The 13,597-nt window shown below is 36.6% G+C and overlaps 1 protein-coding gene across 2 annotated transcripts in view; it reads right to left on the minus strand.

The window, feature by feature from the left end:
• Window positions 1-13,597, minus strand: part of LOC100741879 — a 35,967-nt gene that overhangs the window by 17,832 nt on the left and 4,538 nt on the right. The window contains exon 1 of one of the 2 annotated variants that reach the window (XM_033323965.1): window positions 9,573-9,800. The exons of the other annotated variant lie outside the window; for it this stretch is intronic. The gene's annotated coding sequence lies outside the window, so the exon portion shown is untranslated. Of the gene's footprint in view, window positions 1-9,572; window positions 9,801-13,597 lie in introns of those variants that run through there. 2 annotated transcript variants of the gene reach the window in all.

Below are 13,597 nucleotides of genomic sequence, written 5' to 3' on the forward strand. Positions count from 1 at the left end.
CAATAAATTTCCCGAATTTAGGGTCCAAGGTCAGCCATAAACTGGTCACTGGGTAACTGAAAAATAGGTTCCTGAAAATTCCTAAGGACAAAAACGAAAAGAAATAAAACTTGAACCGTTCGGCCATAGCCCTATTTAGAAATTGTCCAATATTCATTTTCAAGCAATTCCAAGCTTTTCAATATTTTTTTTCTTTTTTTTTTGGTGGACATTCGAATCACAGTCTCTGATCACTGAATTAAACCCACGAGGTAAGTTTTCAATTTTCTGCTAGGTTGTCTATATATAAAACGATCGATGTTTAATTATTTCAACTTCACTGAATCTTAAACACAATGAAAGGAAATTCATATATGTAGGTATTGAATCAATACCACATATGAAAAAGAAAATTCTCAGCTGTAAAATAATGTCTGATGATATACGATAAAAAACATTTATTGAAAAAAGCAAAGAAAGATTGGAAAATTCAGATAATAGAATCGAACATTTTATTATATGCAAAATTATATAGACATTAATGGACCAACTCTAATTCTCGACGAACTGAATAATTTGTTGTCTAAGGTATGCAGTAAAACATACGGTATCGTAATGTTGAAATGTTTCATATTTCGCGTGCGGGAGCGTTATCTCGTTATTGCAGAAACGAATTACGATAATTTAAGACACTCACGGAAATGGTCGATATACGTCGTTAGATCGTTAAGATCGAAGAAGTATAAGCATGACTGTGATTACGTAATACATGTACGAACTGACTACCGATGTAATAAGGAGAAATCAGCATTAATCATTACAGTACATAAGTACAACTGATTTTATCACGTTGTTTGGATTACATTTGGAAGAAACGAATTCTTCCATTTTTGTATAATTAATGTAATTTATTTGAATGAATTAATACATTCGGGAAAAGATGTGACTGAGTTCAATTTTAATTAACGTTCGTTCAATTTCAACCAAATTAATTTCAACGAGCAAGGCATTCGTATGTAAAGTAATATTACAACAGCAAAGTATTAAAGTTTTCGTAAATTGATAATAAAAATTCTTAACCTTTGCGGTTATAAGGCGGATTTTGCTCGACAAGACGCACTTAAATTTATGAAATAACGAAAAGGGTTAAAGCTTAGAAGCGTATCTTCTACATTGAAGAAGACGCGAAGAATTTGCAAGATAATTATCCAAGAAGCAGATAAAGGGGTGGTTCCACGCGAAGCATCGTGAAGGGGATCGTTTACGAGGTTCAAAGGCAGCGCAAAAAATTTGATGATGCTCGTCATCGTCTTTTACCAACGAGGTAAAAGATCGTGCACGAAGACCGTGGAATCTCGAGGTGCATGCATTTTAATCGATCCGAGCACGTGATTTTAGGACGTCAAATTACCTGCACCGTATATAAATCTCCATATGCAAATGTGTCGGTTTTTAATCACACAGATGAACCCTATCGGACTACAAGCGATACAAAGTATTTCTCGAACACGAAAATGAAACTAAAGAAAATGATTCTTCGCGTACGAAAGAAAAGAGGTAAAGGGGGAAAAAAGGAGAAACCCATCAAGAAATACAAAAGGAATACAAAGATACTTTTCGAGAAAGAGGACAAATCATTCTTCGCGTAGAAAAATGAAAAGAAGAGAGGAAAACGAAAGCATCCCTTCGAATTACCAGGGATACGCAAATGTTTTTGGAAAACGAGAATGAAAATAATTCTTCGCGTAGAAGAAGAGGAAATAAAAAGAGGAAAAGAAGGATCCGATCAAACTGCGAGGAGCGTAAGGCTCTTTCTCGAAAACGACAATAAAAATAAGCGATTCGTCGCGTAGAGAAAAGAGATAAAAAGGGGTAAAATCTGATTTGCGTGAAAAGCGTATGCAGCACGTTGCCCGACCAGGAAACGCGATTTCGTCTCCTATAAAGTAGCTTCGAATATGTAAATCCTGGCGATGCGGGAACAACTTCCACGGTCCGTTCAGGCTGCAATTAAAGAGGATTGCTCAATTTATGCGCGATTAAACGCGGACGAGAATCGGATCGATCGTACGCTCTGATACACGTACACACACATACACACCTACTAAAGCCTCTGGTTCATTGTAATTTCAAAAAAGAGAAGTCCCTTTGAGAATGCTCGGGGCCGAAGGGAAATAAGATAAAAAAAAATGTGGAAAAAGGACGACGGAAGAATATTTTCATCCACCAGCTTCGAACGAAGGGGAGATTATTCGCGGAACGAGGGTAATAAACGCCGATCAAGCAGACCGTGGATAAAATAGAAAATAGACGAGTAACGCCCGTGGAGGCGTTTATAAAGCAAAACTAGCAAACTTTTGTTTGCGATGGAAACTCGAAGAAATTTATTTTCTTCGCTCTCACCACGTTTCGTCTCTCTTTATTACACGAAGGTAACAGAACAGTTCTTTGCAATCTCGCAAAGCTCCGTCGCTTTAGTCGCGGCTCTTTGTTAAGAACACAGTTTCTTCGTTTAATTTCAACTGAGTTTAGAGGCAGCTTTGCGGCAAGACCGTGTTAGCAGCTCGGAAGATTAATAGCACATCCGCAATATTGATTCGCAGAGTAAATAAAGCTCCTCTGCAAACTCTGACCCGGTTTTCACTTCAGAGTCGTAGTTAATTGTGGCCTTGACACGGGCAGAGATGCAGCTACATCAGAAATGCGATTTTAAGGAACAAAGAATACTATTGGAGAGGATACGCTCCAGATTCTTCAACTTATTACCACGAATCGACCAAACTATTCCGATTCTTGCGAACGATAATATAACCAGTGGCTCGTGATCTATTTTTAGAAATGCAGGCAATTTGCATTACTCTGAACTATATTCCATCTCGAGACAAAATGTAGAACGAACCACTTAACTCGATAGAATCTGGAAATCTTGGAAAGTATCTGATTCGATAAAAACACGAATCACGTGAAAGTTAGGTTTAAATAGCATGCTGCCCGTTACGTAATTTACTAAATATAGTATTTGCGAACGAATCTCGTAGGAAACTTTCGCCCGATTATTGCTGCGATTATTACTACGATCGCGCGCGAGAATAAATTGAAATCATGCACCGCGAAATATGTAAGATCGTCGATAAGCACGCGAAAGAAGGCACGTCGCGGTGGTCGAATGTTTTCAAGAGCAACGTTGAAAACTCTCTGCCATATTTCACGCGATAAACCGGCACGTTTTCGCGATGAAACAACGAGACAACAAAAGGGTGAAGAGTAACAAACCGGGGCTCGTTAAATAAAAATCTGAAACGAGGTAGAAAACGAACGCACGGAAAGATAGATTAGCATAGTGAAAAAAGGCTAATAAGCTAACAAGCCGTTGTAGTCGTTCGCTTTTTGCGATACTCCATTAGTCACGAGCGTCGATTGATCTTTTCTACATGAGCAAACAGCAATCTCGCGTGTACCTGTAGTTTTTCTCAATTCCTTAATTGTAGACTCAGTTAATTCCTTAATTAAAGATTCCATTTGAATAACGTCGATAAGTCATAGTCTTCATTTTTTTATGAACAAGCAGTTTTAATCTTCGGCGTGTTAATATTGTGTTATTAAAATTGTCCTCTTACAAAAATATCGTTTAAGACTCATCGTTAAAACTTCGTCAGATTTGCATATAACAGGTTCTTTTAAGCAAGTTCTTTTTCTACGTATGTTATATTGAAATATCCCTTTTTTTGTTATAAAGCGAAAAGAAGCAACAAAACTATGCTTGTTACGTTTCTTCGCATGATTTCCAATTTTTTATCAATATCAAGATTGTCGACAATTCAAAATTATCTTTTATGTATTGTAGTCATATTGAACGTTTAAAAAGTTAATCAATGGACTAATATTAAATTATCTTTTAAACATTGTGAATTTATCGTCTAATTTTGAAAGATTTTACATCTTCGAACTTATCCTATCATTTCCCTATTTCGTACTGAAATACATCTCTTTAGTCATCTAGTGATATTAAAATTAAAATTAAAAATCGACAAAAATATATATCGTAAACGTAAATGCGTAAATGTCTTTATCGTAAATTTTTCCCTATTATCTTCGGTAGTAATTTCGTTAGTGTTGCAAAAGCAGGTATCCAGGACCACTTTCATGGAACACGTCAAAACATTCAATCTCCGTTTCCACTCTGCTCGTTACGCAGCATGGTTAATTTATCCGTGAAACGTTAATCACAAATTAGCCTCGTTATGGCCAACAACCCCTCGACAGACTTATCAATTTTAAACGCGCATAAATGCCCGATAAACGCGACTAATTTGTCCATAAAATGCTGGCGCAAATTACTTCCGGCCACCTCTCCGCCCGTCATCGATCTAAATTACAAATACAAAAGGAATTTTAATAACGCTCCGGCCGTTCACTCGACGAGCATTAATATAAATTAAACAAATTAACTCGCGTTAATACAACGTGAAATTGGATTGATACTTTCTCCATTGACGTGAATAAATTGAAAAATTCTTGATAAATATCGCTGGAAAGTTCCAGGTTAGCCAGTTAATAAATTAGCGAGTCGGTAGCCCTTAACTCTTTATCTTTATTACATTAACGTAACACAATGATTTTATAATTGCAGCGAACTCTTGTTTGCCTTCTTTTACTCTTGTATTTCGATTCTACTTTCTGTTAAAAACTCAAATTATTGAGAAACTCAAATTATATATTTGGACGCTGAATTTTATGGAATTTCCTATACATAATAATCTTTACGATAAAGTACAAAGTTTGTTAATTTTCTGCTTTGCGTTTGATATTTCGTAAAGATCGATGAGATCTATATTTAACGCAAGGAAATATCTCGAGTATTCTTTTAAAATTCTCTATGATTCGTTATAGGAATTAAGTTTCCACTATTGTCAGATCACTGTAGTGTTAATGATTTAATCGATTAATCGTAAAAAAGCAACAGTTAATTAGGTTCTTTTTATTGAAAATATTCTCTCCTCATTAAAAGTCGATAATAAATATCAAGTTCTAGAAAATAACTATTCGCACCATAGGTCTGTAAGTTTAAACTGTGTGATAAAAAACCAGATAGTCTTCGTGTAATAGACATGCAGTCTAGAATACAATAAATTATTATTATGTTATATTATTATATGTTAAAATGGTGAAAATAAGAAAATATATATTATACATATATATTAATTATAATAATTCTATTTATCTGTTTCGCAATTTTCAAATGGCGATTTAAGGCTTCGATCGTTGAAGGGTTAGCGAGCGCGCGGGTGTGTGATTTTGATTTTTTATTCACGCGTTTCCGTATCGTTTAATTCTTGTAACTACAATGCTGCCAGGTCGGTGCACTGTCTGCTATCGAAAACCGATATTTTTGCTGGCAAGGTAGCGGAACGATAAGCCGGAAGAGGGGGTGGAAAAATATTGACATGATACAATAAACGATCCTATCGGCGACCACTGTATTTCCTCTTGTTGAATTATCGAATTTTATTCCCTCTGTGCGCTCGTGCTTATATTTGTGCTTACATGCGTGTCTGTATATACAAAGTTCGTCAGAAAAGTAATGAGATCGGTCCTCTAAAAATATTTGTACGTAGAGTGGCTCGTCAAAGTATTTAGACGCCCAACATAGAACATTTTTCTGAATTTTATTATGTATGCTTTACGAGATACTGTGAAATTTCATTAACACAATTATATAACGTTACTCGACTACCATTGATCAAATTTGAAACTAATCTGGAAATATATACAGAAATCACAGAACATCTATCTCCAACGTGAATATACTATAATAAAAGATTATTAGATTGGTGCATGTTAAACGTTAAATCTAATTAAGAAATGTTTAAACGAGTTCGTTAGGAAATTCAACGGAGTTCGCACAGATTCGAAAATCTGATTCTCGTGGAATCATTTATAGAATGCATGGAATTGGAGAAATAATAAGAAGCGCAGTGGGAAATCTAATAACACCAATGCGAATTTTTATCTTATCATTCATGAGATTTTTTATTATAGAATATATGGATTTTTCATGAAGTACGTACTATATATAGAATCATAAAGATTTAATGTAATATTCAATAAGTTCTTAATAACGTTTCAAGCTTATCTCATCTTCTCAACTGTCCTCGCGCTTACGAACACCGATATGCGGGAATCATAATTAAAAGGAATACAAGACGGAAGTAGGAAACGGTCTTCGGCGATGTAGAGAAAAAATACAAATTCATGCGGATTGCGGACTTTGTAAGGCTAATTAAAAAAAGACGTGGAAAATACGTGTACGCGATAATACGAAGACGTGCTGAATTAATCGTTGGATGACTGGATGAAAATATAAATTCATAGAACACTAGGGAAAAAAAGAAAAAGAGGAGATAAAGGCAGGAATTACTGGCTACCATCGGTGTTATTGTAAAGGATTTCCTGCAGAGATAGGAAATTACGAACAGGGACGAAAATTCCTCTTAACACGTTGTCCTCCACCGGTGGTCATCGATAACCCAAGTTAAATTATACAGACCGATGAAGATAAAATAAACGCCTTAGACTTCAAAATTACTAGCAATGTGAACGACACAGATTTCACACAACGGGATAGAAGCGAAGCACGTGCTTCCAGGAACTTAGATTTTAGACAATGTCGAGAGGAAAAAGCAGAGAATGCAATACGACATCTTGAAAAAGCTAAACGTTATGACGTTAGTATTTTATTTTATTTATTACTACTTATTAAATCTACTGTCTTTCGGCTTTGAATGGTCTCCAGCTTCCACTTTACCGTAGTACATCATCTTTACGCCATACACCGGTACTATTTTTCTTCTGTACTTCAGATGGCCGTTATGGCGCAGTATTTGTAATATATTTCAATCTATTGCAGCTGCCAGAGTGCGAAAATATATAATAATATATAACAATAAAATTGGCACGATAGCCAACGTGTTAAACGATGAAATACGAATGCGCGCGTAAAATGGAACAGAACGTCGTAACGCAACGTAGAATCGCTATTTGGGACTGATAATCGACTAATTGATGGAAATAAAGGCACGAAACGTGTTTCCCTTATAGTCGTATAATTCGCTTATAACGTTTTTATGCGTTGCCCGTTTTATTGAAACGCAGTTATCGGCAGGTAGCAATATCGAATATCGATACTCTTACGCGGCGCGGATGTGCAAGGTGGCCATAAAAAGGCGAACAAAACGCGGAGGTTCGGCTCGTAAACGATATATTCATACATCGTAAATATGATACCGATACGGGCCGTCCGCGTTTTGCATGTTATAAATCGATTTTACACCGAGAACCGATAAAACGGGACGCTTAACAGGATCGTTGTTGTATCTCGAATAATGTACTCTTCACGGTAAGAGAGAAAGTTCACAAAGAGAGAGAGAGAGAGAGAGAGTGAGAGAGAGGGAGAGCAAGAGAAAATGTTAGGGGTTGGTGAAAGAGGCAGAGAAATCCATTCGACAAATAGCCGGCTTTATACGGCAGCAATTTAAAAAAAAAAAAAAAAGAGAAAGAAGAAGAGAAGGGCATTTATCGTAAAAATTTGCAGGCTTGTTGTACATCGAGCAAACTGAAACTCTGGTCGAATGGAGGTTTTATTTGACCTCGATTAAATTTAAAGGATACCTCAAATTTAGGAATTTGGTTTGCTTAACTTTTTGTGGTTCGAGCAACATTTGACATTCCAATGCAATTTGTTCTCGATAAAATAAGGCGTATTTTTATATTGTTGTAAGTAATTACATATCCACTTAGAAGCCAGGTCTTACATATCAAAATTATGGCATTAGAAAAAATGTCTGAAAAAATTAGAAAAAATTCATAGAAGTGACTACACGTACAATACTTCTCTTCTCGCGTTATGTATCTTTCCTATATATTTTTTTCTTAAATCATCTTTCGTCTACATCAGGGTATTTTTGATACAAATTTTATGCCTTTGAAATTTCGCTTATTATAACAAGGTTCACTTAACATTAAATAATTCTTATCGAACTGTACGAAAAACACTGTTAAAAAAATTAGAATTAAATTATACGTGCTACAATTTTTGAAATGGTCTCTTTGTATTTAAGAAAGAGCAAATGGAATTAAAAGCGATGAAAGATAGCCGTAGTACTCGGATTGAATTCACGAGACAATTCCTTGATGGAACAGGGAGCAAAGTTCAAAGGGATACTCGCGCCGTGTAAAAAGGTGGAAAGTTTTCGATCGCGAAATAAGATTCCATTTGAAATTTAGATTCCACGTCGTATCCAGGGAACCGTTAACGATTCTTAGAAAGAGAAAAGGCGAAGAGGAACGTCGCTAGACTTCCTTGAAATTGTAAAATATTTTACAAATTGTAACGAACCTGGACGGCTTACGCAATTGATTCTAACTTGACAATTTCGAAAATCATACTGATTGACGATAGAGGTTGGACAATACACCCTATTGTTTGCAAGTGTTTGATCGTTTTAGTGGATTTACAATAACAATATATTATGTGAATTATATGTATCAATTATACATAAATTTTATCAAAATGTACGAATTAATAACAAATTAGTAATTAAAGATAGTTTATTTTGTTTTCTTACAGAGTTAGTGGATCATAAATTTCAGTTGTTCCTAATTTGTAATTCTAATTTGTAATTGTCTCGATTTATTGATATTACTAGATAGTAAATTATTGTACAAAAGATCACAACTGAAGTGTCTTTTAAAGCATCGTAAAAGAATGAAACGGGATTGAAATTCCAAACGAAATTGATTTTCAAAGCCAATGGAAATCAATTCATCCAATAGCTACATTTCCACCATGAGAGCGGATGAAACGCTGGTAAAGAAACATTATTGCCCAGAGCCAGGCGCATTTAGACAATTTCTATCCCGATATCGGAAAAGAACGGTCCCGTAGCAAAGGAGACACTGGGAAAATTCGAATCGATCCAACAGTCAGAGGCATTGTGACTTTGGTTAAACTTTCAACTACGTGGAAAACCGCAATCTAACCAAAGATCGACATCGTGTATATATAGGGTGGACCAGGAATCGTGGTACAATCGACAAGAAGGCGATTCTACGTGAAAAAATGTCGAAAATATAGAATAAAATTTGCTCGCTCGAAACGGTTCATTCTCGAGAAGATGGAATTTAAAAATTTGTTTTTTTTTCATACCTAGAACTCACAGCAGAAGAACATCGTGCGCGTAATCATATAAACTCGAAACATTATCATACGTTTCATGTTTTACAGGGGCACAATTTTAAAATGCAATATCTTATCAATCGATGTTATACTACCAATTTGCCTCTTCCTATTCGATCTTGGTATTAAACGTTGTATATCCTGGTATTTCTGAACATTTCAAAAATATTTTTGTCGTAACATTACGACAATTTGTTATAAAATCTCATAAATGCAGCAGCTGTTTCTAGAATTATGTTTTTTTATCTTTGCATCTAGCCTTCTTTCCAGTTACGTAAATATAATTAAAGTACTTCTTTCTCGCTTAGAACAACTTCCATCGAACAACGTCGAAATTACAAAATTAACAAATACTTACAACACGTATATTCGCCAATATTTTAGCCCATAATCTTCGTACACTGATCTTGATACGTGAATTCGATTTCGTCGAAAACGAAGCATCGTGTGAATTTTTATTTCACCTTTTCTGCGTATTTTTTTCACATAGAGAAAGATTGTACTGCGATTACTGGGACACTCTGTATAACTATATCTAGCCGGAAGAGAGAAGTTCAAAGAGCAGAGTGCGCGGCGGAAAGTAATATCTGGCAGCGCGAACTTACGCCGCAACGGGCGTGTAATCGCGCTTTATATCTTATCAGGATTCTGATGCGACGGTGAATTATGTAATTGCAACGCTTTTTCCCTTCCGCCGTCGCGGGCAAGCTCTTTTTGAACGTTGAAAACGTTCACGACGAAGAAAATGTTTCTCCCCCCCTCCCCTTTGACGGTCGCTCAAGGCTTGATATAGAAAAATTGTGGATAAAAAGTTCCCCGCTGGAAATTGCAGAATGGTGGACCAACCGCGACGACGTCGACGAGGAGGACGACGACGAGGAAGAAAATACACGTCGACCTGACTATCTTTTTTTTTTCTCCCTCCCTCTCTCTCTCCCTTTTCCACCCCTCGACGAAAGGGTGAGTTTGGAGAAGATTGGAAGCTCTGAATGTTTCCAGGCGAAATGAGGTTTTAATTAGCGCGACCCCGTATCACGATGTTGCTCGAGGTAATCCAAAGATCCAACGAAAAGAAGAAAAGAATATCATCGCTCGCTCTGGGATTTAAATTTCCTTGCGATTTTGTCCCGTGTAATTTAACCGGGCGCAATTGTTTCGTACGAAGCGAGATAGGATAATCCCGGCATTAATTCCGCGAAAAAGTCTTCCCGCGAGCGAACGACGAAGAGGCTGAAATTTATCTCGTACACGGAGAGGGCTTATTTTCGGTAAAATGGAACAAAAAGAAATGCATTAGTTCTACTTGTTTGGCCTTAAATTAAATTTGCGCAGAAATCTATAAAGACGTAGACAGCTCGTGTTCGTAAGTATCGGGACACCGACAGGTTTCATACGAGATGCTAATTTGCAAACCTCATACGAGGTTTCATACGAGAGTCTAATTTGTTCATTGCCGAAGGAACGATTAATCGAAAAGGAAAAGCTTGTAGAAGCTATTGGACTATTGGAAGAATTAATAATATAATCAGTTACAGTAATTAATCGAAAAACGCGGTGGATGTGGACAGGAAAAATTTATTAGTTATTATATCTATTGAAAAACGAAAACATTTTAGCTAGAAATTGCTGGAAATTGATAAAAAGACGTTGCTCGTTCGTTCCGCTAGATTGTTTGGATCGTAACGCGATTAAAGCGTAGTTAGTTAAGTTAATTGAATTGCTAATTAGGACGATGAGGCGTTTTCGGACTTTGTCACTCGCGACAACACTTGCATAATTTCTTACGTCAAATCGCGTTTGTTTGGTAACAATTGGCAACGGCGAGGAATAAGGTTTAAGTAAAAATAACAGATTCATAAAGTCTCAACTTGTCCTTGTACATCTTCGAAGATGATAATGAAGCGATCATGAACAACGACGAGTCTCCCATACATTCTTTAAAGAACCGATGGTAATTCGACGATGAAATTGGAAAATTCGGCCAAGTGAAGTTAATTTGGCTTCTGAAAAGCTCAACCGAGACCTCGTCTCCATTCTTTTCCCTAATCAAAACCACCGTAGCAACGTTAATCATCTCGTAGCATCCGCGTCTCGGAAATAACTGGCAGCGAATTATTTAGCAATTCGTAGCACTCTAACAGGCCCGCGTGATTCCCATCGACTTTAATTAAAATTTCGTCTGGAGTAACGAGCTTCGCCACACTGTGAATCGCAGCACGGGACAAGTTTCGTACAGAAGTGGAACGTTTTGGGAGCGGACAGAACGCGTTTCGAGCGACGGTGAACAGGAGAGAATTTCGAGGGAAACAGTTCTCTTGGCGGTGAGGGAGAGGGAGAGGAAGAGAGAGAGAGAGAGAGAGCGAATAGCTTCGGGCAGAGAACGATTATTAAACGCACGAAATTACTGTTAATACAGTCGACGCGAATGCATCGACTTTAATTGGTATGCGCCGAGTACCATTAACGTTTTAATTAGCGGCGGACAAGCCCGATACACGTCGACCGACATTTCCTTTCGGCGTTAGCGATCGATGCAGTCGCATTACCCGCTAAACGTTAACATTCTATTTATGGAACAAACGCGATTTTCTACCCTTAACATGCAACTATTGCGTTATCGAGCAAACAGTCTTGAAAACCGTTCCCAATGTAAAATTGTAAAATTTTGTTCGCGATATCGGACCATTCGCACGAAAGTACGCAGATAGTACAAATAACGAAGAACCACGATCTCTAAGAAAATAACTAAATTGGAACGAGGATTGCTTGTAGGGAACGCTGTAAGGATAGAAATGAAAGAATTTAAAAGCAATTTCCATTTGTAAATAATTACTAATAATGTTGAAAGATGATGTGCCATGGAATATAAGATTTTGTAACAATTCTTACTTGAAGCATTATAAAATATTCTTTTGAAAAAGAAACGAGAAAAATATATTTTTCGTCCTTTATACGAGTTATTTAGGAACAAACAGGACTGCTATTTATTAAAGCGCTCGCAAATTTAAATGAATGGTATATTCAATTTTCTCTACAATTAAGAGGTGGCACACGCAGGCTTTCTACGGATATTATTTATTTTATCGATGAATTTCGACTATACTAGCGCAAAAATAGAAAATTTTATGACGCGCGTAGATTACTGTACGCATAAAGTTTTATAGTAATGGAAACAGATTAAATTTCGAAAATAATTTTAGGTTGAGGAAGTTTTTTTCCCAGCTCCTATAAAACATTCGATGTTTGATATTTGCAGTGTTACAGCCTACAAGTCCTCGACTATAAATTAAATTTAAACGAAGATCTTAAATGAAGAGTTTCCTTCAATATTTTCCCCAGTAAACTACTTTGGATATTTTATACATATATTTCCATACTATTTATTCGTATATTTATTCTGTACCCTTTTGTAGCTTTATTATTCTTTACACACACGTACAATGAGGGTCAAAAACGCGTATACACGCGCAGACTGCACCACATTTATTCAACGATCTTTTGTATATGTGACATAAATTGAAAATTGAAAAATCCGTAGTCTACGTAACAACTTCCAGAAGGGCAACGTTACAGTACACGAAAATAAAGAAACTCGGGTTCGTGTTTAAAGTGCACCTTATTTGGCGAAATATTTCCTGTCGCCGTCCAAAGTGGCCTCCTTTTTTTTCTGTGTTTGCATACTGTTGCATTATTCGCAGGTTCGTTGAGTACTCATGAATAATGATTCGACCGAAACGTTAGAGGGAAGAAATTATTTTTTGTGCCGTCAGGGAACAGCGACTCGAGCATTCACAAAATACCTTTAAGCGAACGTAGGCGTTCGAAATACGAAACTAAACTTCCTACTTTGCAACTTAACTTGTCCCAATTTTGAAGGAAATCTAACAACTGTCAGAGGAGCAGGTAGTACGAAAAAGTATATAAAGCATCCGTAGTACAGTGCTTTCCACAACGCTTGTAACTGTAGGTAAAACAATTTTCCACCAAGCTTCTGCTTCTTTTCATTACATTCCGAGATATACGAATTTGCATAAGAATCTGTCCATTACGCGTTGCTTAATCTCTGCACCGGGACTAGATTGTTTTTCTCGATTCGCCTTATCTTTCCACATTCTCCGATTGTTACTCGTGCGAGAATTGTTACTCGGTTTTCAATGGAAGCGATTGTAAACGTTCTACAGGATATTCTATGAGAAGCAAGATTGTGTTACATCGTGATTTGCTACAGCAGAAGGGTTTTGTGGGAAAAAGGAAAGTTACTCGCGTCGTCGCGTTCAAACGTTTTTTCCTTGAATGACGAGTTTTCAGCTGGGTTTTCGTCGGGAAAAAGGGAAGCTGTTTACTGCAACGTTAGAAGTTTTTTAATTGATCCAGTGCTTTCTC

Source organism: Bombus impatiens, unplaced genomic scaffold, assembly GCF_000188095.3.
Source record: "Bombus impatiens unplaced genomic scaffold, BIMP_2.2 scf_1417, whole genome shotgun sequence".
Classification (NCBI taxonomy): Eukaryota; Metazoa; Arthropoda; class Insecta; order Hymenoptera; family Apidae; genus Bombus; species Bombus impatiens.